Source organism: Scatophagus argus, chromosome 18, assembly GCF_020382885.2.
Source record: "Scatophagus argus isolate fScaArg1 chromosome 18, fScaArg1.pri, whole genome shotgun sequence".
Taxonomy (NCBI): Eukaryota; Metazoa; Chordata; class Actinopteri; family Scatophagidae; genus Scatophagus; species Scatophagus argus.
In genome coordinates, this window is record NC_058510.1 from 6,185,052 (window position 1) to 6,210,050 (window position 24,999).

General features: G+C 43.6%; 1 protein-coding gene across 9 annotated transcripts in view; it reads left to right on the top strand.

The window, feature by feature from the left end:
- The window catches only part of LOC124049557, a 119,340-nt gene that overhangs the window by 62,951 nt on the left and 31,390 nt on the right, over window positions 1-24,999 (top strand). The window contains exon 8 of one of the 9 annotated variants that reach the window (XM_046371331.1): window positions 3,910-4,463. The exons of the other annotated variants lie outside the window; for them this stretch is intronic. The gene's annotated coding sequence lies outside the window, so the exon portion shown is untranslated. Of the gene's footprint in view, window positions 1-3,909; window positions 4,464-24,999 lie in introns of those variants that run through there. 9 annotated transcript variants of the gene reach the window in all.

Sequence of the window (24,999 nt, forward strand, 5' to 3'; positions counted from 1 at the left end):
ATTGTCTTATTAACATTTACCAAAGCAGTGTGCATACATCTTTTCACCTTGGTGCCTTCAAAAGAAAAACAGAAAGAAATTCTCTAATGTGAATCTAAATAGAGACATTTTTTAACAGGTTTTTGTCAGAGGCTAAATGGCATTGTTTTCCATTGTGTTACAGCCTGCTGCCATTTATTAAATGAAAGTGGGGATCTGTTATGAGGTGGAATTTTATGCCTCTGCCTGCAATGTGATCATTGCACCAAAGCACAGCCATAAATTTCTTTTGATATAATTGTATTAATGCAGCGAGTAATGGATGAGCATATGTTTCACACTGATTACTATCCCTCTCTGACTGTGTGTCCTAGTTGCCTTCCATCGCCTGACTATCGGAATGAGAATATGTGCCTTGAGTTAATGCTGATTGCAGCAGCTGCCAACACATGAATCTCCATGGCAACAATAATGGTTGCCAGGCAACCGTGCTCTTTTAGGGACACTGAAAGAAGCCCAAAGGCTTACTAAAAATATATGTGGGTATAGTACTTCAGCGCCTCAGCGGCACGCACGTTATGCACGGAGTAGCAAACGGTTAAACACTTAAAGACACTGCAGTTTGTGGTTACCCCGATGTCACCCTGCTTTGGCGCGAGCGCTCGGCTCCTAATGGCAGCCACAAACGCCGACACCTTTCATGACATTAAGACACAGAGGCATGACAGAGGAGTGCATGCCTCCATAAGGCTGCGGACTGCATTCGGGACCGTGGACAGTCTGGTTCACCGAGATAGTGATGGGGTTGCTTTTTTTTTATTTTCATTTTATTTTTTTGTTATATATATACACTTGAAAAATGGGGCAACTGTCAGCCATCTTGGCTCCCGCTTCGAGCTTCCCCTCGCAGCTCGCACAGCACTCAGGTGGCATGCGCACACGCTGTGGAACAAAGCATTCCATCAGCGCAAGTGACATCACTGCAGTCAGCTCAGCTGTTTCTGCCTGCGCTATAAATAGTGTAGCGGAAAGAGCGGATTGCCTATGCAGAAAATATTTAACTCCTGACCCCGAGCCTTGAGAGAAATCGACTGACTTTCGTTTTTTCTTTTTTTCTTGCATGGAAATGGTGAACTGGATCTATGCCAGCACATCAATCATGAAGGCATAGAAGTGATTTTGTAAGGGTTAACTATGAGATTTGAAATGCACGTTGTGAGATATGTTGTGTGTCATAGTATTTGTTTTATGGTTATATTTATGTATTGTGCGCAAGACACACTGGCTTTGTAGTGTGAATGGTTTTATTAGAATATTATTTTCCCTCATTGAGTTTTCCTCTAAAATTTACGTTGTTTAAAGACTTTATGGTGACAGTATTGTTTTCTTGCAGCCTCTAGTTGTGAAGCATGAAATTACACAAAGCAGTGACATTTGAATACCTTGCAGTGGCTCTTAAATTGGTTAGATCTGCTCCTTGGCTGATAAAGCAGCTTGTATCACAGGCAGGAATCGTCCTCGCGTTGTGACTACTGCACTTCATTCATTTGTGTCTTATCAGTTACAGATGCTTACAGTCAGGACAGCGTCTGTCTCTTTTAAAATGATTTGTGAATGTACTCCAGTTGTAGCCTTGCTAGCTGTGAGTTGCTTGGGTAAAAAAAGCGAATGCTGACTTGAAGCAAGGGGAATGCAAAAATAAAGCGAGGAGGAAAGCGGGGGAAATGGCTCGGTCACACGCATCCTGAGAGCCGGAGAACCAATCGCAGTCATCGATAATGCAGCGTGTCAGCCGGCTTCCTGCAGCCACTTTTGCTCGTCTCTTTAAAACACACACACGCACAAACACACAGCAGGCTGCGGCTGGTCCTCCTTCGCCCCGACACTGCACACTGCTGGTCCAGCCAGCCAGGCTGAGGGTCGTGATGTTGCTGGCCGGGCGCCAGGACGTGTGCAGGGGGCTCTGCCATGGCGTTGGCCCTCGCAGGCTGGCAGCATTGAGGAGCGTAAAGGCATTCAGTAGCATGAATGTCCCTTTGTCTCAGAGCAGCGTGCCAGGCTAGCTCTAATGAGGCAACTCTTTGTGGCAGGCCTCTCAACATCAAGTGGGCTGGTGGACTCATTAACCTGACTACTGCAAATAAAGCAGGCAGGCACAAGAGACGCCTATGATAGCACACTTAAGGCCCCGCTGAATCCCCCCACCGCCACCATTATCCCTCCACCTCCTCCTTTTTCTCTTTTCCCTCCAGTCTCTCAGGCTTCCCAGGGCTCCTCTGATAGGAGGAAATCAGCCTCTGGCCTATTTCAGGTGTCCCAAATAAGGGATGGGGGTGATTTCCACTTTCCTTATTCTGTCTCCTTCATACCTTGAGCTTTAATCAGTTTTTGGCTCTGTACTGTAACCTGGTTTTCACTGGAAAATGAGTGAACTGGGTTTGCTTTATTCTGTGGAGCAGATGTAGCCTGTTGGTGCAAGTGTTTCAACAAACGTGATCCCAGTTTATGTGTTTATTTGGCACACAGTTTCCTTGTCTAGATATAGTTCAGCGTAACTGGTTGAAACTTCCTTTGTTGTGGCAGAGACTGCGTACTTCCTAGTGCCCCATGAAAATCATGTGCGAACTGTGAATGATTTTGATCTAATGGATGCGGTGTGCGCAGGCCTTGTTGGATGTTGCGCCCAAAAGCAGGCGTTTTCAGGTCAGCGTGGATTTGTGTCGTGGCCACACTGTTCTCCAACAATCCGTGCTCATTTGCTGTTCTGGATTGATATTTAATTGCAGTTTTATCAGCTACAGACAAACTAACTGCGTTTTGTTTCTTTATGTTATGTTTTGGTTTACTCCAAAGTGGAGAAGGGAAAAAGAGATGTGAGTGATGTACGGTCGGAAATGTTTTATTCGTTTTCTCTTTTAATTACCAGATAAATTTCACCAAATTTGTTGTTCTTTACTGCTTTGATGTATATGTTGCAGGGGAAATTTTGCCTCCGCACACATTTTGACTGTCAAGGTGCTGTTACACTCCTTTCTGTATTAGCTGAAATGCTGTCAGTCTGATTTCAGTTTCATGGGTAATGAGTCAAGCCTTTTTATACCATCTTGAATCTTTTAAACTTATCAGCTTGGGCAATGCGTTGATCAGCTTGACTTATTGAGGTCAGTGAAGCCTTTATGAGTTGTTCTCCCATCTAATGAAGCAGTTGTGATGTCGAAACGAAGAGATCCTAAATGAGTCTGCTGAAATAGATTCGCTAACTTGTTTTGATGAATATTTTTATAGTAGTTTGGTACGTGGTATAGCTTGCCACTGAATTATGTATCTGTGTGGAATTGGGTCATGAGCAGCTGTCTGTACGCTGACAAGGACGGGTCAAACACTCATCTCGTGTTATGATAGTGTTGTTTTATACATCTCCTTGTTATTTATCTCTCACATGCCCGCTGGTTATTAACGCTCAGCATTATTGCATTATGGGTGTGGACCTCTCAGATATTGATTCGATGTTAATGTCATGTACTGTTTGATATATGGCTTTTGAAATTGCTCAAGCATTTGATCGGGTTGCTTGTATGTAGATTAGATTCATTAGATATTCCCTCCGCTATTTTTCACGATGCTCCCCCACATTCATTTTATGGCCTCTCGTTGTCCTCCCCCTGCACAGTAAATGATTTTAATCTGGCGCACTCTTGATAAACTCTGCACAAATTCAGGCAGCAGCTTAGGCAGTAGGAAGAAGCTAATGCCACAATAAGTGCTAATCGTGCAAGTGCCTCATTTTCTGAAAAGGAATATTCATACCGACATCAGAGGAGTTAGCGCTCCTGACACTGATAAATCGCAGACGAGGTTTAATTAATTAAGAAGGCCACTAATGTTTATTTAAATGAAATTTACAGCTGCATTATTGATTTGCCACCACAGAATGATCTGACACGATGCACGTGGATTGTGAGCAGTAGCTCTCTGCAGGCGCAGACAGACAGCGGAGGGAGTGTGGACTGGGGGATGGATGGTCTGAAGCCTAAAGACTGGAGTGGAAACACAGGGAGGAAGGTTAGGAATGTGTGATGTTTTCGCCTGCATATCCTCAGATTGAAGCCAGAGCTTGTGGAGAAAAATTATGTTTGTGTTTGCATTTAAATCACAGACTGTTTGGGTGTGAGCACCATTTCTTCAGCATTATTTCTACTTTTATAGGACATGTGGCAAATGAAAGTAGCAGTAACTGACAGAAAGTATACAACCAATTCCCTCGACTTCACTCAGGGTAGATAATACTAACAGCAGAGGCTCGTATGTCCTCTCAGCATTTACATAACGTCAGCATTACCTCGCTCAGTCTGCCCTCTAGTTTTCTGCCTCTCTAACACGACTGTCAATTTCAGGTGTTCTCTCTTTGTTACTGTCATCATTTTATGTCTTCAAAATGGCACATTAAAATAGTACGCCATGCATGGTAAAGAAATGCTTCATGTTTATGCTTTGAATTTAGAACATCCTCAGTGCATAGCCAATTCTCCTTTGAAGGGCACCACGAACCAGAAAACGACTGCATACGTTTTTGTCCTATTGTTCTCAAGGGTAGGATCAAGGAGACAAATTTAACCGGCGTGCGTGTGCATTTACACACATGTGCATGCTTGTGAGCTGTACATACAAGCTCAGTGGTGTTTGTCAACACAACACACGTAGACAGATTGCTATTGACAAGTATACACAATACACCAAGGGCTACTGAGGAGACTCAATAAAATTGAAGGATTGGCTCGTTGTGATCCAAGACCTTTCTAATTTCCTGTAATAGACTCCTCTATGCTTTGAAATGTGATTTAGGCTGGACTAGTGGGTTTTGGTAGTCTGTTAGCCACTCTGTCCATCGCTCCTCCCTGTAATGGAGAGCATCAGAGTCACAGGCAGGTTTGTTTATTTATTTATTTATATACCAGGAAGTGACAGACACACTGCAGCCTTCGTGCCACAACCACAGCCTGTTGTCCATCTCACAGTAAAGCATTTGACTGAACAAAAATCAATCGTAATTAAGTCGGATGAAATGAATCCAGGTGTCAGAGTTCAAGCTGATACTAATAAACCAAACCGCGTTTGCTGGATTTGCACCATGATTCATCTGTGACAATAAATAAAATGAAACTACAGCTGCTTGTGTGTGTGTAAACAACGCTGTTTTGGGTAGCGTCTTCTTTTTCTTTCTTTCTGTTTTTCTCTTTATGCGTCAGTCAGTGTTATTTCAGGCTGTGAAATGGTACAGTAGCTGTGCTGCGAGTGTTCACATAAACATGCTTGGTTTCCATTTTCTGGCTTCGTTCTATTTATGCAATCATTTAACACAGACAAGAATGTGCACACATGCTTGTGTCAGGGTCCATATGCTGTACTTTTATTGTAGAAACAGATCTTAGGTATGTGTGTGTGTGTATGTGTGTTTTTGTGTGTGTGTGTGAGAGAGAGAGAGAGAGAAAGAGAAGAGAAAACTGTTAAAGAAGAAACTGTTTCTGTTCTCCTCTTCCTCTCGGGCAGCACTGTGATGGCAGGTCCAACAGGATGACTACCTGCCATCTGTCCAGGTACCGTGCTCCGCATGCCTTCACCACACAGCTCTGTGCAAGAGTCTGAATCTGAGCGCATGCTCGTGTGTGTGTGTGTGTGTGTGTGTGTGTGTGTGTGTTTATGTTTTTTTTTCTCTCTGTGCCCTCTGTTCTCAGAAACGTAAGACAGAAACACTATCTTCAGTCCACAACAATTTCATCCACTCTTTTCTTATTATTATTACTTTGTATCATGCCACACACACACACACACACACTTGTTGAACATGTATTAGCTCATCACAAACTCACACAGGTGCTCTCTAGCATGCACAGTCACTCCCACTACCAGGAGATATGTAGATGTATGTGTGTGTGTGTGTGTGTGTTTGTAGAGATACAGAGAGGTGTAAAGGTGGAACTGGAGGCAGAGATAGGACAGTACTGTGTGTGTGTGCGTGTGTGTGTGTGTGTGGGGCAGGTGGTAAATGACATTGCAAGCCAACAGGCTGAGGTCAATCTCACTGGGCATACGCCCAAGCTATATTATCATCTGGGTAGCTGGCAGCTTTCTCTGCTATGCTGCTGCTGCTGCCCACATGCACATGTAAACACACGTCTCTCTCTCTCTCTCTCTCTCTCTCTCTCTCTCTCTCTCACACACACACACACACACACACACAGATGAATCCTAAAGAAATGTAATGGTTTTTATTGCTGGTAGCAGCAGTATTGCATTCCAACTGTAGCACCAATTTAAACACTAAAAATCACCTTGAAAAATGGCAATCTGTTCTCTCGGCTTGAGTTATATGGATATTTAGAAATAAAGGGAGGCCAGGGGATGCAGTATTCATTTTAATGATAGCATTTTAAATTATCTGTAGCATTTTTATTCCGCAAAAGCAGCAACCGTCTTTATGTTTTCTCTGGTAAATGTAAAGAGGGTGGCACTAAGCGCCCTCCCTGTTAGCATTTATTAGCGGCATGCAAACATTTAATATTAATGGTTTACTGCACACTACGTTGTTGATGTAAGCAGATATGAGGAAATTTTAAATGTTTATTAATGTACAGTGTTTTCCAACATATTTTATTATTATTACAACTGTGTTTTACTGTATTGACATTCATCAGCAGTTTTATTTCTTAACTGCATTACATACTGCTTAGGTTAAATAAGGGAACTTAAGGTTATGGCTTTTCCCTGCATGTATGTTTTTTGAGTGTATACTAAGTAGAATCGTTTTTTGTTTGTAATATCTGTAAAAAGAAGGGAATATAATGGAAGATTGAACTGAGGACGTTTTCGTTGTTCAAAATAGATCAAGAGCCTTTGCTTGATAGCGCGGTGAGTCTTGGGCATCGCCTTCCCCCATCTACATCTTCCTCTCAAAGCGAAAGAAAAATCTTCTGACATGCTCTCATTTTTTTGCGGCAAGTCATGCTTCATCAGAGCGTCGTGCCGCTTGACCCACTTTACTTCACCATTTCATCCTCCGTCGTCTTAAAGCCAAATACCACAGCGCGTTTGCAGCGGTTGGGAAAGGATATAATTCGGCAACACTTGTACAGTTAATGAATGTATGTGCTTGCGTGTGATAAAATATTTCCAGCGGTGGGAGCATGGCAGTGATGAAGAGAGATAAATTTCCAGCAGGTGTTTGCTACTGCTGGTTATCTGTCTCCATGTCAGATGTGCGTATATGGAGGGAAGGAGGTCACAAAATATGACGGCAATATTTTGTGATTTTACCCTCGCTGAGATCTGCTACCGATGGCGTGTCGGCCGCAGGAAAGATCCCAGTGTAGGTCTGAGGTTAGGAGGCAGGGATGGATAGAGATGCTGAGGAGATGGGGGGATGTAGAGAAAGAGAGGGGTGGAGGGTGGGGAGGGGGCACAGCAGCTGGCCTTTTTTTTTTTATTTCCTCCCCTGTCATTATCCTTGGTCGCTGTTTCAGTCAGCCCCGTTTGATGAAAGTCAAATAGTACGCTAGCCCTGATTATGTGACAACTGGAATTCACCTACTTAGATAATCCTGCATCTGGGTTTAGATTTCAATTAATTTCTCTCTAGTTGCTCCGTCCTCCCAGGGGGTGGTGAGAGCAGTGTGGGGGAGGGGAGCCTGCTGTGTGGGTGAGGAGGATACAGTTTGATGGAGAGGGTGGGGGGAGGGGAAGCCATACATAGGGAACAGAGATGGTGAAAATGCCTGCACAGCACATTCAGATATACCACGCAGGGCAGGGAAATAGTACCTGTCTGGTTTTCCTCCTCTGACGGTGAAGTCAGGGAGCAATCAGCTGGATATTTTTATAGCTTTTACTTCCTTTGCAAGTGATTCATAGTGTGTGTGTGTGTGTGTGTGTGTGTGTGTGTTACCGCGGCATATACGTGCATGGCTTTGTGCGTCCCAGCCGCTGATATTGTAACTACATGCTTACTAGTGTGCGCTCTGAATGCTTTTGTTCATACGCTTGTGTGTAAATCTGAGCATGTGCGACACACATTGCAGAGCATGTATTTATGTCTGTGTTTCACACACAAAAAAGCTGCATATTAATCAGGTCTCAGAGGCCCTTTAGAGGATCAAACCCCCCAGGTTGTGATTTTCCGCCATTAGTCTTATGAGACTGAGGGGACTGGGACTGTTTAGGCCAGCTGAGCCTGCTGTGCTAAAGGAACAATGCCACTGTATCTCCTCACTCCTTCCCCTCTCCTCCTCCTCTCGTCATCTTCTCCCTTCTTTCTTCCTGACATTCCTTGACATTCTGATGAAGGTTTGAGTTAAAGCCTCCTGGCCGTGTTGCCATGGCAAATATTTCACCATATGGCGTCCGGTCACACTGGGTGTCTGTGATGTGCAGAGTGCCTGGTGTGATGCTGCTGCACATTAAGAAGTAAGCAGGTGAACTGCAAGAGGCAGTATGGGCTGAATGTCACATGTACAATACCTGAAGATGTTTGGTATTAATGTGAAAGAAGAGAAAATTTCCCAGTTCTTTTGCTGTATAAATTTATGGAAACGGCAGCAATAAATGTTCGATTCAAAGCATTAAGAAACATTTTTTAAAAATCCATAAATGTAAAAGTTTGAGCAAACCACATTATCTTTTGTCAATCTTAGATCATTTCAAATGTACAATTTAATCAAAAATAAAAAGCCGGCATTGTGGTAATGAGAATCCTCACTATGACATTTCGTATTGAGCATGTGGGATGTTGTTAGTTTGCCCTTTTAGTAGCTGACATAATTCGCAATGCTCTTTTTAGGAAAAGGCTATATGTGAAGAATTTAAGTCAAGTCAAAATACTCTGCTTAATGTACAAGGTCTTTTTATTTTGTATGTGGGTTTTTTTGGTTTTTTCTGACAATGATTGCAAACAACAAAGGCAGTTTTACTTCAGGGTTCCATACACTGTTATTAAAGTGCCACTTTTGCATCATTTGTGCAAAACAAAGCTGTGCCATTTTAAATAGTCCTGACATATTTAATGGTAAGACTTGGCTAATGCATACTTTTGCAGCTTTTTGCCCTGAATTATTATCTTTTACCACAATTATGTCCTTCATGGTTTTGCTTTGTGTATCCCTAACTGCTGTGCGTAAACAAAAAAACATTTCATTTCACCATTTAGCTTGTTCCACCAAACAATTCAATCAACCTTTGTTGGAAAGAAAAGACTTGAGTTCTTGTGTGTAAGTCCCCTCATGCAATCATTTCGCATCATGCAGAAAGCATCCAAGCAGTTATCAAGGGCCCTCTGCTAATGTGGAAGCTAATGGCAAAGGTAATGAGAAAGCTAATGGTGGTGGTAGCTAAAGATAACGCCATGAAGAGCTCCTGCAGGGAGTCCCTGCTTCTCATCAGTTTGCATTAACAGAGACGATGCTGTGGTGTGAAAGAAGGATGATCGTTAATACACTGCCAGCCCGCTCTTTCACCAGCTCTTAGCCGTGGCGGAATAATTCAACATTTTGTGAACTAACCTTGTTTGCGTTCTTGCTGACAGTTAGATGAGAAAATCAATATTGTTCTCTTGTCTGTACAATAAATGTGAAGGTACAGCCTCTCAGCTTAGTTTAGCACAAAGACTGGAAACAGGGAGAAACAGCATAACTGACTCTGTTCAAAGTTTGAAGCTCCCCGAGTATTATGTTATATCTCTTTTGTTTAATCTGGACCAAAACAGAAATGTAAACACATTGTGGTTTAACTGAGGGCTGCACGTCAGATTTTTTCTTGGCCAGGTGCAGTGACACCCTAAAGTTTGAGCCTGGCCAAGAAATAGTCCAGCCATGAATGTATACCCCTATGGCCTATAACTGCTGCTATAACAAAAAAAGTCCAGTGCAGTCCCTTCAGGCTGCCACTTTAAAAGTTTGAGAAAATGTTTTCCATTTCTAAAACTTTCCCAGAGCCCCCAGAAAGATTCTTTTATCCTAATGTAAAGTCTTTGGCTCAAGAGTGACTGAGCAAGGTGAGGCCCGACACTCACAAATTTTAATCCCATAAACTTGTCTTTTTTTTTTTGTACTGATTAAACCAACAAGGCATAACATGTTTCCCTCCGTTTACAGTTTAACTGTCTCCTGGCTGTGGCTTTATATTCACCGGACATCCGCGTCTAACTCTCGACAGGAAAGCGAATCCCCCAAAATGCCTGAATACTCCTTTAATGTGCGTGCATGTATGTCATAGGAAAGAAGAAGCTGCATGGGAACACTGTGTGGGAAAATAACTGTGTGATAGAGAGAGACATGTACAGAGAGTTTTCCAGTCTCTGTAATGGCTGCCATCCTCTCTCTTGCTCTCCTCCTCCTCCTCCTCCTCCTCCTCCTCCTCCTCCTCCTCCTCCTCTCTCGGCTGCTGCTCTGTGGATCCTCTGTGCCCAGGCATGCTGTACTGAACATGCATGGCAGCGTGTCTCCTCCTGTAGCAAGCCACCTCCTGCACCACTCCTCCTGCTATTTCAAGGAAAGTGCAACCTTTGCCTTGGGCCTTAATTATGTTCAATTTGCCAAGCTGGGCCTGAAACCATTGGGGGGTGGAAAAGCTCTCTGACCTATTTATCAATGCACCTTTTTCCTTCCACTCACTGAGACCAAATCAGAAAACGAGAGAGAGAGAGAGAGAGAGAGAGAGAGAGAGACTTTATTCACTTTTCACATAAGCAGGGAGCAGCAACAGCATAAGATGAGTGAAAAAACAACAGGACAATATAAATTAATTTGTGGTATTGCTGAGTGCTGATCTTCACTACTGAGGGCATCACTCTGCTCCCCCCTCCAATTTTATCCATCTAATGTTTTAACTTATTTACAACATTAACGGGACAGTTTGACGTTTTTGCGAGCTTCCCTCCCCAACTCCGTAATGAACGCTCAGATCTTTTCCTTGTAGCAGCTGCAGTCTCAAAACTCGATTGAATGAAAAAGAAAAAAAAGGAAAAAAGAAAAACGAAACAGACTTACTGTTTGTTTCACCTGCGGCCAACAATGCCGTGTTATCTCCCAGCCAGACCGCTGCTCTTTCAATAGAGACTGGAGAAGCTTCTTCAGACCACATGATTGGAGGTAAACACTGAGGAGGCCATTGACCTTTCATTATAGCTTCTGATAAGGCCAACTATCTCCCCTCTCTACACTGTGCCCTAAATGTCAAGTCACTGTATGTGTTATAATTACTCTGAGTTGGTATTTTCCTCTCCTCTACGTTTCAATGCATGGAGAGCAAATCCTGCCAGTTGAGGTCTGCTGAGGACATGTCATACTACATTAGACGCGTGTGGTTAATTTGGCCGTTCGTGGGATAATAAAGCTCCTATTTTTTTTTTCCCCTAACATTTTCCAAAGATGGAAGGCATTCTTAACGGTGAGAATTTGTCTCCCCAGAGTCAAGAGCTTGCTAATACATTCTCATTAAGAGGTTTTATGCATGAACAAATAAACAAATGCTAATAAACTAATTATTTTCTCACAGCAAACTCAAGGATTCTGAATATTCATGTTTGACCAAAAAGTAGTGCAATTATTTTTCATTTTCCTGGATGTTACTGAGTATGCTACTTTTTTTTATTATTATTTCTTTTTAAAATTATTTCACAGTCATGAGATTATTCCAAGAACGACGATGTAACTTTTGAAGTTAAGAGTAGGTGTATGTTTTACAAAGAAGATTAAATTTGAGTGACTGTTAGAAGAACATTTTGATTATACCACTAAAAGGAAGAAAGGGCTCCAAAATCAGACTGTGCTTCTCTACATGATTATATTTAATTGGTTGATTAAATTTTTTTTTCTCTGCAGGCAATTTCAGTCGAGTCTTTTGCTGTAGTGTCGATTTTATTTTGTTGTGAAAGATTATGTCAAAGTCCTGCAGTACTTCCCTGTAAAAGAGGAATGCCCTCCAAGCATACAATGCACCATATTTCATCACCATTGTGATTTTTTTTTTTCCCCCCTCTGCCTGTGAAAACATCGTGCATCACTAATGCAATTTGACTTGCTGGTGCAATTGTGTGGAAGAAGGTAGGCCCATTTCGCTGAGTGTCAAAGAAAGCTTTTAAACTGTCACCTCACTCGCGCCTTCTCTCATACAGAATCCTTTTAGGGGTCCTCTTCTCTGGGTTGGACAATGGAGTGTGAACGCTGTTTTCCTATTCAGATTTTTTTTTTATTATTATTTATTTTTTTTGCTGCAGAGTTATTCGGTATATGACTGATCAGGTCCTTGTCTGTTTTCCATCATGCATGTGTGTTTGTGTGAAGGCATGTAAGTATTGTGGGTTTTGACATCGTGAAACATAAGGGGTTTGGCGTATACCGACATACCATATCAGGAGTCCAAGTCTAGTTTGCATTTGTCGACAGACTGCCATGATTCAAGATGGCACCTGTCTCACTGATGTCTTTACCGCTGCTGCTCTGAGCCCTCCGCAGCTTGGTGACAGAGTCCTCGCTGACAAGAAAACCCAGCGAGAACCAGAGGCAGAATTTTAGATTAGGCCTGTTGTTGTAAGCAGTGAGATGTGGGAATCTCTCTGTTAAGGACGGGACTCTGCATTAGTCAATAGATTAAAAACTGTGGGGTGCTAAAGACGTTAGTCAGACTCGTTCCATGCGGTGATTTGCTGCATGCCTTTTAACGAGTGCAGCCTTCACTTGCACGTGGCAGAAAATGAAGTGAGGAGAAAATGAAATTATGATTTGCGATGACAAAACTGAGACGTGCGCGTGCTGCCACAAAAACAGCAACAACTCATGAATTATGCATGGGTGCCGTGGGCTATAGATTAAGTGTGAATATTCATTAATTTGCTTGCCCTTTGGGAGGTGATGCAAATTCATACAAAGGCACGCTGGCAACTGGGTTATCCAGCTCTCTTATGAGTAAATAAGGGTAAGTACGGATGCACTGGTTATTTCTTTCATAAATACCCAAGCTGACTGCCAAGTGAAGGACAGCATCAGCTCTTGTTAAGAAGTTTTAACAGGGTTTTCCTGAAGTAGTGACCCCCCCCTCCAACCCAAGCTCTTATGTGCTAAGTCACCGGAGCAGGGAAAGCCCATTAGCGTAAAGAAGGTGGGGGAAGGCAAGAGTTTGAGTGATTAGGCTGATTGGATATAGCAGCACTAGGTTGCTCAGGTCAGGACTAATCAGCTTCAGAACAGAAGGAAGGTCCCCCAACAAGTAAAAGAGAGAAAGACATAAGTATGAGATGGCGTCATGTCACATACATACAAACAGCAACACTTCTCATACAGTCCTCAGGCATGCACAGTTACTGAGTCAGCAAGGAGACAGATGATCCACGGCAGATAACGGAAGCAAAACAGTTAATATACTGGATTGATGTCTTTAGTCGCGCCAGTTTGTGCTTTTGGTCAGAGCCAGTAGGGCCCCGAAAGCCTCTTGAAAATCAGAAAAGAAAAAAAGAAGAAATTGGGGAACCGTACACTGTGAGCGACTCAGCGTCTGCAGGTTTTCAGTGTACACCCAGCAATTTCACTGATAACAAAAACTACAAACAGAGCAGGGAAACTATTCAGTGAAATCACCTCTTGCCATTATTTTTTCTCTTGGATCGACAACCTGCACTCTCTCATCCCTCTGTGGCACATGGTTGCCCATCGTTGACTTATTTTGACAGTATTTTGGCTCAGTTGCTTCCCTCAGTACCCGCGCAAGCACTTGGCTGTGGCTTGCTCTCCACGTTCACTGTCTCCCATTTCCTCAGCCATGACACACTGTGCAGGATAAATTGATTTTGTTTAGGGGATCATTTGCACATTTATCCACGCTGTATGGAGGTCCCCTCTATGTGTATTGCCCCGGCAGCAAGGCAGTAGCAGGAGGAAGAGCAGGGATTGGACAGAGATAAACGACTCATTAACCCCAAATTGATCATGAGCTGCACACTTGTGAGGACATTTCGTCATTAATATTTCAACTTAATTATTTGTGCTCGTGTTGACTCTGAGGCTCTAATTTACACGTCACTGTGTGATGTATGAATTATTGTAATGAACAATATTTGAGCAGTTATTTCTTCCCCCTGAAACCATTTTTCTTCTCCCCTCCTCTCTTTGTCCTCCACCTTTCTCTCCTGATATTTCTCTCTCTGTGCAGAAATAATTTGGCTTTATGATAAACTAGTGGGGGGGGGGGGGCTTAAATCCTGAAGACTGTCGCTTATAAATCACACTCTAAGGGAATTGTGGGGGAAAGTTTCTGATTTCTGCTTTGTTTCCTTCACTCAAAAGCGCTTCTGGTATCGAAAAAGCACTTTAGAGGAATGCTGTCAGTGGAGATTGAATTTCTCATGAGTGGCAGGCAGATTGGCACAACATTTTCATGAAGTTTTGTGTCCGCCTGAGCTGTTTGTATTCTGTATGACATGTAGTAAGTATCAGCGTGGTGATTTGCTATCCCGTAGAGGTGGAGTGTCTGCTTTGCTTTGTTTACATCCCTCCCTGATGTCCCCATCACTTGTGCTCAGGCAGATAGCACCGACAGAGAGAAACTTTCATTTCCGCTAACCCACTGCTTTCAGCGTATGGACAATTCAGAACATCCACACTCCACAAATCACTCTCCTCACTTGTACTATAACATCACACAGCAAAGAGCCAGACAGCTGGTGCACTCTGAATCATTCACAGCAACATGCCAACACCTTTAAAAAGACGTCTCATTTCAGGCACCGGCACTGTGGCCACAGCTTTGACGTTAATAGACTTCTCTGAGTGAGGTTTGAGCTTCAGAGCAGAGAGCCAGATTGAGATGTCTGGGGACTGGAGGTGAGTGCAAACCTGCGCATCAGCATGTCTTAATCCCAGGGAGCCATAATCTGGGATTAGTGACCCTCTTCTCACTGGATCCAGATTAGAGCATCCGCTCATGCAGCAGGCTCTGCACCAACGGCTGGCGCCACCTCCCCAACCCCTTTGGGAGGAGCTTGGAGAGGCTGTGGTGCTCCCTGATTGGAGGGCGCTCTGGATAAACTATGTGGTGACAGGGGTTGCCAAGGCGATCACACTGGCTTTGCAATGATTGGTTATGTCAGAGCTCAGGAAGGCTGGCTGTCCTCAGACCTGCATTAGATCACTCATTGGAGAGGGACTTGTGTTAACACACACACACACACACACAATGTTAAACATGCATGTAAACTTAAGACAGAAAACTTTTCATTCTTCTTGACCAACAGATTTAACAACAGACTCATTACAACAGAGGGACATTGATTTATGGATCCTAAAGGGAGCAGTGCAAGCAGTAATTCATTTGTGTTCCATTCTGTACTGTCAGATATTGGTCATACACACACACACACATGCAGCAGCAGCAGCAGCAGCAGCCCACATAGGTCAATCTCATCACCCTGCTCACTGGCACATGGAGGAACCATAATCCTAAGGGTCAGAGGTCAGCTTCATGCTGCTCGCCTGGCTAAAAGGGCATATGGGACACACACACACACACACACACACAGGTCAGCCTCATGCTGCTGGGCTGGTTTGAAGGGCAGATGGGTACATTGTGTCATTATGGCAGCCGGGCTACAGCTTGTGGGGGTGGCCATGTTGACATTGAGAGGACACTAACTGAGCCAGGTGTACAGAGGCTGACACTGAATGTAGTGTTTTCTGTAGAGGCCTCCATTTGGAGTGTTCATCACTGCTGGTTATATCCATGACCCCCCATCCCCCTTTCTCTCGCCCTGGATGTTTTGCAACTACAATTATCATGCGAATGCCATTTAAATTACTTGTAATTTTCTGTCTTTTGCATTGTGATTTAGTTGGCCATTGTGAGTCTTTTTCGTGGAACGCCATTCATGCAAAAAGTGATTTCAGCTGTGTGCAGGAGGCCTGTAAGGCAGGAAGTCACCTGTATTGTTCTTTCTGCCCACTTTCATGTTCTCATTTGGAGCTAATCCACTTGAGGGGTTTTACGAGACGGAGAGACTCATAAAACCCCTAAAGTGGCAAAAATGGCAAAGTGATATTATATTGATTTAGTAAAGTAACACAAGTAAACCCAGAAAACCTTTTTTTCTGTTGGGGGGGGATCACTGTTTGGGTCACAGTTCACAATCAATTGCACACACACTTATAGCCCATGTCAGCAGTCTTTGCTGTCAATCTAACCTTTTTCTGTTTCATGGGTGGGGGAGCCGTTTCTTACAGACAAACATCATCAGTGCAACCTTATCTTTGTGGATATATCATAAACGTCCTACATTGTACTTGCACATCCCAACCTCTTTATTGTGGCAGAGACACCCTTTGGGGGGTTTATGTTCTGTAAGCTGCTTCCATTGCACTTCCACTGAAAATGTGGTATTAAAAATACTGCAATTTTAAGGAATTTAATACATGTATAATCTGCTTTTGCTGGATTACGCTCCCACATTAGAACAAATCAGGAAAACACAAAGGGCAGGGGCTGGGGGTCTAAATATATTCCCTTTATCCGTCACTGCATCAGCCCCAGTTTTTTGGGAGATACGCTTCTGGTGATGAGCACTGATACTTTGTTTTTGCTGGAGAAGCATTAGAGTGTCTCTAAAACAGGAAGTGCTGTCATTTCAGTCTGTTTCTACAAAACCTTCTAGTGTGCTGATATAATAAAAGGCCTTGTTGAGATAATAGATAGTATTAGGCCTTGTTGAGCAGCTGATGAGGTTGAAGTCAGTATAACACACACAGCATTGCAAACACGCCTTTCATCCTGTCAGGGTGTATCTTATATATCCCAAAAACATGTGAGTATTTATCTTCATGGCATGATTTCTGACTCAGATATAAGCCAATCACGGCGCATCTGAGTGAGAACACAAGCCAGAAAATGGGTGATGTGTGCTATGGAAGAGGTGGGCAGAGGGTGACAGCCCTCAGTTAGGTCTGTCAAACCCCAGGACTCTGCAGGCTGTCAGTCCCAGGATAGCAGAGAGAAAATGGAATACACTTTATCCTACGGTCTCCTGCAGGTCAACCCTGACAGGGTTGGCCCTCAATTACTGAGTATCAGCACCTCTTCTCTCCTCCTCACTCCCCTCTTTTCTCCTCTCTTCCTCCCGCTCGCTGCAGTATGTCTGTGTGTGCTCTGCTAGAAGCGTGCAGAGAAGAAAAATAGTGAGCCGAGTGGGGGCAGGGTGGCAAGTACCTACAATAGAGTCCATAGAGCACGAGGAATTTCCAGAGGCGTTCATACCTCGGTTTATTATTTGAATATATCTCCTCACCTACACCAAGGATTTGTTTGCTGCCACCGAGCATAACGATAGGCTGTATGTTTTATTGATTGTGCTATGAATACTGAGCATCCCTTTAGATATCAAGGACGTATTCAGCGTCGACTATCATCCCTTTAAGTGAATCACATATATCTAATGATCCTAAACTTCATGTTTTATGTATCCACCTTACCTAATAAGGTCAACTAGCAGTGAAATGGCTGACAGGAATCTATGCATTTTAATGCTGCTGCAGAACAATGGACACGCGCCAAACACAATAGGGAAGATGTGGAATCAGTCAATGAGGAGGTGGTGTGACCAGCTGGAGCCCTCTACCCCCTGACCCCGAGGTCACCAACCGCTACCCTTCTCTTTCATCCACCTCTCCTGGTCGACTCATGAAAATGCATGGAATAGGAAAGTTGCTTTGTCATACAGATAACCCTGACGCGTGGAGGTCTGATAGGGCACCATTGTGGAATCACTTGCCTCCATTTGGAGGGGTGATTGCTCAAACGCCCCTTGACGTTTCATCTTCTGCGTGTTTGTGATGGAAAGCAAGGTCTGACCTGGAGCAGATGGACTGGGGTTGTGTCTGGAAGTTGAGCCACATAAGTGGACACCCTTGCTTAACCTTGACCCTGTATAAACCCACTGCACTGCCTTAAGGTCACTTGGGTTTACATTTATTTAGAATAACAATTAGAAACAATGGAGCAACTGCCATTAAGCAGACCAGTCTTGCAGCAGCTCCTTTATTTAATCCAGGCTTCTGAAAAGCTGCAGGACATGCAGAAAGGGGACTCTAACTGGTTTCTGTGTGTCCCAGTCCCTTTCAGAGCAGGAACTCGCGCTTTGTATTTAGAGACTAAAGAGCTCTGTCCTCTTTAGTGGCTTGGTGAAGAGGCCTCGTCTCGCCTCCAGCTCTCAGCTTGCACACTGCTGAGGCTCAGGGACAGTAATAAAACAATCCAATGTGCAGAGCAGCTGATCTGCCACCCTTGTCACCGCGCACTGTAATGGCTATGTGACCCATTAGCAGGAGATGGGCCTGTCAGAGATATCAGGGCTTGAACCTTTTGAGTGCTGGACCGCACTGTCAGCCTGAAAATACCCCTACCGGCTCCACTTAGAGACGGCTCCTGACAGGTGTGTGAGGCTTCTTCCCTCCTTGGTTTATTTATTTGTGTTTCTAGAGCATCGATCAGGTTTGACATGAAAAGCTTTTGAATGTAAGGTAAACCATCAGTTTCAGCAGTCAAGCCAGTGTAGACTTTGTTGGCTTTGTGTTCGATTGTACTGGAATCACTGGATACAATAGGAATATTGAATTTTCCCAGCGCCGGATTCAAGGTCTGTCTTTTCTATCTAGTATCATGTATATAAAGCTCAGCCTCTGTGTTAGCCGAGTATTGTCAGACAATTGAGAGAGCCTTGGTTTGCTCACGCTCTCAGAAAGGAGGCAGAGACAAGGGAGAGGTAAAGATAACCAGCCCAAGCATCCATGGATATCTCTGTGCCCGACTTTCCTGGTCTTATATTTCCAGGGTTAAAAATCAATAGGCAACTGCTGATGAAATTTGACGCACGAGTGCGTGTCGGAGTCTGCAAAGTAGACCTGGACCGAGGCATTCCTCTTCCCTTACCCTTATTCACTTTTGTTCCATTCTGCTTTTAAATGCAAAGGGGATTTCATTTCACTCTCTTTCTCTTTTTTTGCCATTTTAGCTCTCTTTTTTTGCTCTAAATCCAGCTTTTGGAAGGCCCAGGGGCCGAGTAAATGTGATCGATTTCTAGAGAGTGTGTCATCTAGGCCGCCCTTTTAGGAGTGGTTTTGTAACAGAGGCACAATGGCGCGTGGAGCCATCATTCAGCCGGCTCTTCCATTGTTCACTTAATTCATGCTGAAGGATCCAGGTCACACCAGCAAGCACCCTTCACAGGTTAGAAGTCAGGACTCCTTTCCCATAAACCACAGCCAAGAACAAAACCACTTAAGTCCAGAGGTGTGATGTATTATTATCAACTAGAAATATATTTTCCACAGCTGTTTCTCTTCTATTTGTAATATGACTGTGAAACTAATGAGAACAGAATGTGTCTGAAATTATATTTGCTCAACAGGGTTTGCAGAACAGGGAGCCGATATGAGGCGGGATGAGAACATCAAGTGTGGTTATTAGTTGGATTGTGTTCACCTCAGGAGCAGGTTTGAGATGATTTTGAATCTACACTGGGCTTCTCTCTCTCTATGTCGTCTTTTGCGGGATGAGGATGATACCAACTTGAATCTGAATTAACTATTAACCAACACATGCCGTAACTGTATATCAGACATGGATGTGGCTAGTTTATTCAGCTTGGCTAAGTCTATAACAATGAGCTCTTCCTGTCTTAGAATATCCCACAGAAGCTGTCTTTTCCCCGTCACTGAGGCAGTCGTGCAGCCGGGCTCCCCTGTGAAGGAGAATTAATCTGCTCCAAACAACCTTTTATTTTCTCTACACAACTACTTGTCAGCCTCCACTAAAAGCAATTTGTTTTTGGCCCGCTTCTTCGGGCTCATGTAGCAGGACTGAGAGAGCAGTGTGGCATGTTGTTTCAAAAAGGAGACGAGGGGGGAAAAACAGTGCTTTAATCTGATTAGACCTGGCTAAAATCCCAAACCGGGGCTGAAGTGCAGTGCTTGTGGTTTCTGAACGGCTTACGCTAAGTCTCTACCATGGAAATAATCTACTCTTAAAACCCAGGAAACAAATCAACTATGGTAAAGACATAAGTCGCTGTCATTACGGAGTCATTAGGAGAAACATTTCCATACAGCATGCAGACCAGTGGTGCTGGCAGAAGGGGGCAGTGTGTTTGTTTGCGTGTGTGTGTGTGTGTGCATGTACTTCTGTGATTATATCTTTTTACCAGGCATGTCTCTTCATATTTTAATCATCCTGGAGAAGCATAAATGTCTGTTTATTCCCATTTCTGTAAAATTTTACAAATTTTTCAACATACAGAAGATTTGTGTGTGTGTGTGTGAGCATGTGTGCATCTCTCTTCTGTGCATGTCTATATGCGTGTTTCTCTTTGCTGCTGTGGGATTGCAGGACGACTTCTCGGGTGCTGAATAATGAATCAAAGCATGGAAGAGGAGCAAAGTCACACTGCAGCAGCTTGTCTCTGCACTGCTTTTACTTTACCTCAGCTAGATGAATGGATCCTAGAAGAAGCTTGCTCTAATAGGGCCGAGGCCCTGCTCTCACCTCCCCAATCACGCAGCAGTAAACCATACAGTCCTCTTTGATACAAGCGATACAAACTGAGTAAATCCCCAGATCATCGATGAATATTTATAATTGAAATATTAGCATTTTTTGAATAAGCAGTACTTGTCGATTGGAAGTACATTCAGTGAGACAAGAGGAAAAAGCCATTTAGGAAGATCAATAGAAACCCCTCATATACATTCACTCCAACAGATGGGCTTAGCCATCAATAAAATGCAGAAAAGAAAACCAGTTGGTGATCAATATTCAATCAATATTGGGGAAAAAAGGAGCAAGGCAGAGGAAGCACAGAGAAGAGGAGGAAATATTAGCTTTCACTGCCACCTTGTAGGCTTGGAGCAATAACACAAAACACAAGCTTCCTTATCACACTGTTAAACTGTTTTACCACAGTTTACCATGTTGTCAGCCACAGTGTTTCGTCTTCTCATTAATAGCCTCCCCACACAGTGCAGATCTCAATATCAGTTTGCTCTCATTATCTCTCTTCTCTGATACCGTTTCATTTTGCACGGGCTAAATTAAATGTAAAAAACCATAATGCAATTTTGCTGGAGGAGAACATGGCGGCTAATTGCATTAGGCTGAACTGTCGGTGGAGTCTGCAGCGGCAAGGCCCCCATCACTCTGCCACAATTAGCGCTGGCTACTCCCCTCAGCAGCAGGTGTTGCTCTGCCCGTGCCAGCACTCCAGCTGATTACCCAAGCGGAGTGCTGCGAGCCGCTCTCCATCCATCTAGGTTACCGCACCACCGCAGCTCGGTGCAGAGCCACAATTACATTACTGTAGAGCCCGCAGATACAGATGGTGGTCTACATACGCCACTGTCATTCAGAGAGCAGGAAAGGCTGTTGCAGAAAGGCCTGATTATGATGCTGTCATGTTGCAGGCAGAGGAGGCCAGTTAGCTGCAACCTTGGGCTTGAAGGTTGTGGTGTATTGATGTGAGAAGCCGGGAGGATGAAGACGAGCGGGCTGTGAGGTTTGGAGGCTGAGATCGGTAGTAACGGCACCTCGCTTGCTCTCTCTCTCTCACACACACACACACACACACTCGCACACAGCAGGAGGTTGGCAGCATTCCAACAGACTCTGAGAGCAGTTGGGCTAACCAAATTATAAATTTACAAGGACCAAATTACATAGCTCGTGTACACACGCACTGTCACATCAGAGACACAGCCACAGGCGCACACACACACACACACACACTCGTTCTCTGGTTGTCTCTCGTCTCTCTCACACACAGACACACCAGGGACATAGAAGCAGCCAACATCAAACAACTGAACTTGAACTTTGGACAGGTAGAGAAGGTTCTGTGCATGATATGAATAAAAAAAAGTCAGGTCCAAAGAAAGCTCAGAGTCGACAGCTTTTTGATGCCATTGGTGATCCTTCCTTGTTGCCTCCCATGTCAATATTGCCATGCATCTGAAAGGCAACACAATAAAAAGCAAACTGAAATCTGAAATTGAGATCGGAAGAGCCTTGACCAAGATACCAAGAAGAGGCTGCGAATGATCTTGTAAGTTTTTAGCGCTTGATGTAGCTGAACTTGTTTGCAGCTTGTCAAGGAGGTTCCTCTGTGAGTCATTTTACATTTCTTCCCTACCTGGCTGTGAAGTGAATGAGGGCGAAGCTCAGTCCAGTTTCACTGGCCTCGCAGCCTTGATGGGAATCGACACCTGGCCACTAAAGCTGGAATTAATATTTGTCAGCCGTTTCATTGTCAATATATAATGCGATAGGTTTATATTTGTCTGATGTAATTTCCTCTAATAAAGGCTTCTTCTTTGTTGCTAGTGAGTGACCTGCAGGCTTTGCATGTAAGCAAAGCACACCACCAATCCCAATCAGTCTTGACTAAATTCAGCCTGACTCTTATCTGACTTTAGTGGATCAAAACACATCTGGTATGGAGTCGATCTGCAGATTCAGTCCTTCAAGATCAAACCATACTTTTTTTCCTGAGCCAATGCACAAAATGTGGCCTGCAAGAGACTAGGTGAGCTTTGTTTTTAGCCTGGCTACTTGCCATCAACACCAGACGTTGCTTCAGTAGAAGCACTCGTCAGATGGTCGAACAGCTTCGGAAACCTCCTCCTGCCTCAAGTTTCCGATCAGAATTGGGGTTGCTGGGTCAGAGAGTTTCCACGCAGCGTTTGGCAGGGTTTGAACTTCTCCCACAAGCCTTTTTTTTTTTATTCTTTGCACAACTATTTCTGTCACTTTGCAAACCATGAATGCGTTAAAGGAGAGACTATCTGAAAAAGTGAACCAGTTCTATTGAAGCATGACTGTTTTTCTCTGTCATCCACTGTGTATATGCACAGCAGCCCCAAGTTAAAATGTTACATTCATGTTTGTATGTCGATTTTTAGATTTAGGTTAGTTAAGTTTGTCCCAACTCCACTGAATTTCCCAGGATTCCCGGTTTCGTATTCAAAACAAAACCACAATAAAACCAGACGGCTGTGTTGCATCTGACCCTTATCACTTGCCATCCAGGAAGGTGTTAGTGTTTTATTGACTGTCGCGGTGGTCCTGCTGTGCCATCGCTCTCAGCCTCCAGGATTAAAGACACACTGCACTCTAGACATGACTCACTCATTGAATTCCCCCACTCACATGGCCTCACTGCAGCTCCAAACCACCAGAGACGTTACGTAAGTTAGAGGCAACTTCATTTACTCAATCTATTAGAGGAGAAAATAAAATGAAAGGCATTTTTAATCACTGTCGATTTTCTTTGGTCTCCACCGTAAACCAGTGCGTTCAAGAATGGCTCTGCCAAGCCTGCCGCCAATTAATCCCCGGACAAGAGCAGGAAAGTAAACACACAAACACTTAACACAGTCACACACTGACACCCATGTGCACACACATTTGTTCTCTTCCCACTTTTTCTTCCTCTCTGTGGTCTTAGCAGTTAGCACAAAGAGCCAGTTGACTCTCCCAAGTCACTTTAAGTGTGCAGCCTATTTGTACACATCACAGGCTTTAAGATGAATGCCAAGAGCCAGACACACCGAACTTGTTGGACGTTATGGTGGCGTGTGCATGTGTACGTCTTGCCATTTGTTAGACAAACAGTAATTATTGTGGTCCACCGGGCAGTTACGCTCTCCGGGACTGCTGCTAATACAAGCAAAATAGTCCATCTGAATTCAAACGTATGCTGGATACGTAAAATTTAAAATAATATTTTTTCGTGTTGCCTTTGAATTAAAAAAGCGAGCTAAACGTGTGCCTGAAAATCACAAGCACCAGTAAGGACAGTTAAAAACCAACATGGTCGTGTGGTCCAGCCTCAGCCTGGTCGTGCTTTTCGGTGTATTTTGATGATGATGTTGTAGCCGGTGAAGCAGCCCCAGCTCTCATCCACAGAGACAATGCGCACTTGTCTCTCACATGGTTAATTGCTGTTCATGTTACTCCAAGTGAGGCACCCCTCCCCTATATCAACCCTCAGCCAATTTACATCTTATTATGTCTATCTGTGCTGAGACCTACTATCTCAAACAGAGAGAAAATTACTCTCCATTTCAGGGGGAAATAGTGACTCGTTCTAGTCACCCCAACATTGATGCATTCTGTCACTGTGTCAGAGGTGCTCATGAAGACGTTGTATAAATTATGGCCATGCAGTATGGACATTGTTCCATATTCTCACTTCATTATTAAAATGTCTTTAACGGCCCAAATAATGGCTAGTTTGCAAATTAGCTGTATTGTGGAGGGTGAATCCAAAAACCCACATGGTAGCGCGGGTAAATCTCCATTTCTGTGCTTATATGTTTGAGGAAACTGTAGTGACATTAAGTTGTTTTATTCTTATCTCCTTGTATGTAAAGAAAATGAAAATGTTCCCCAACACCAAATGTTAACCGATTACCTCTGTGCCACAATTCCTAATCATTTTTCATTATTTACTCTTCTTCCAGCATTTGCATTTCAATCATTTTTGAAAAACACGATGACTGTAATTATTATTTGACTGTTAGAAAGCAGAATCACACACATTTGAACATGGCTATCCTTTATATCCTTAGTATGTCCTGTGCAGTTTATAATTATTGTTTAATTAAACAGGGCGAGCATCCTGAACGACGTGTGTTAGCTGTCTGTTGATTTGTTAGCTCCACTGAGGCTTGGTGTTTTAAGTCATCCTTTTGTGATGAAGTGCTATGTTAATAAACTTGACTGGGAGAGGAAAAGCCCTCTGATAAGACAATTATTTTTGTTATAAGCAGCCTGCATGTGGGTGGACAGCCTCGCTCCCTGGGTTTCCACTTACCAGCAGTGAGTGACAAAGCCTATCTATTAAGGCAGCTAGAATTTTACCAGCGTTCACAATCGATCTGCTGCCCTGCACGGCCGATAAAATAATGCATCCCGATGATGGGTGGGGTGGGGGGCTGTTGATGAATG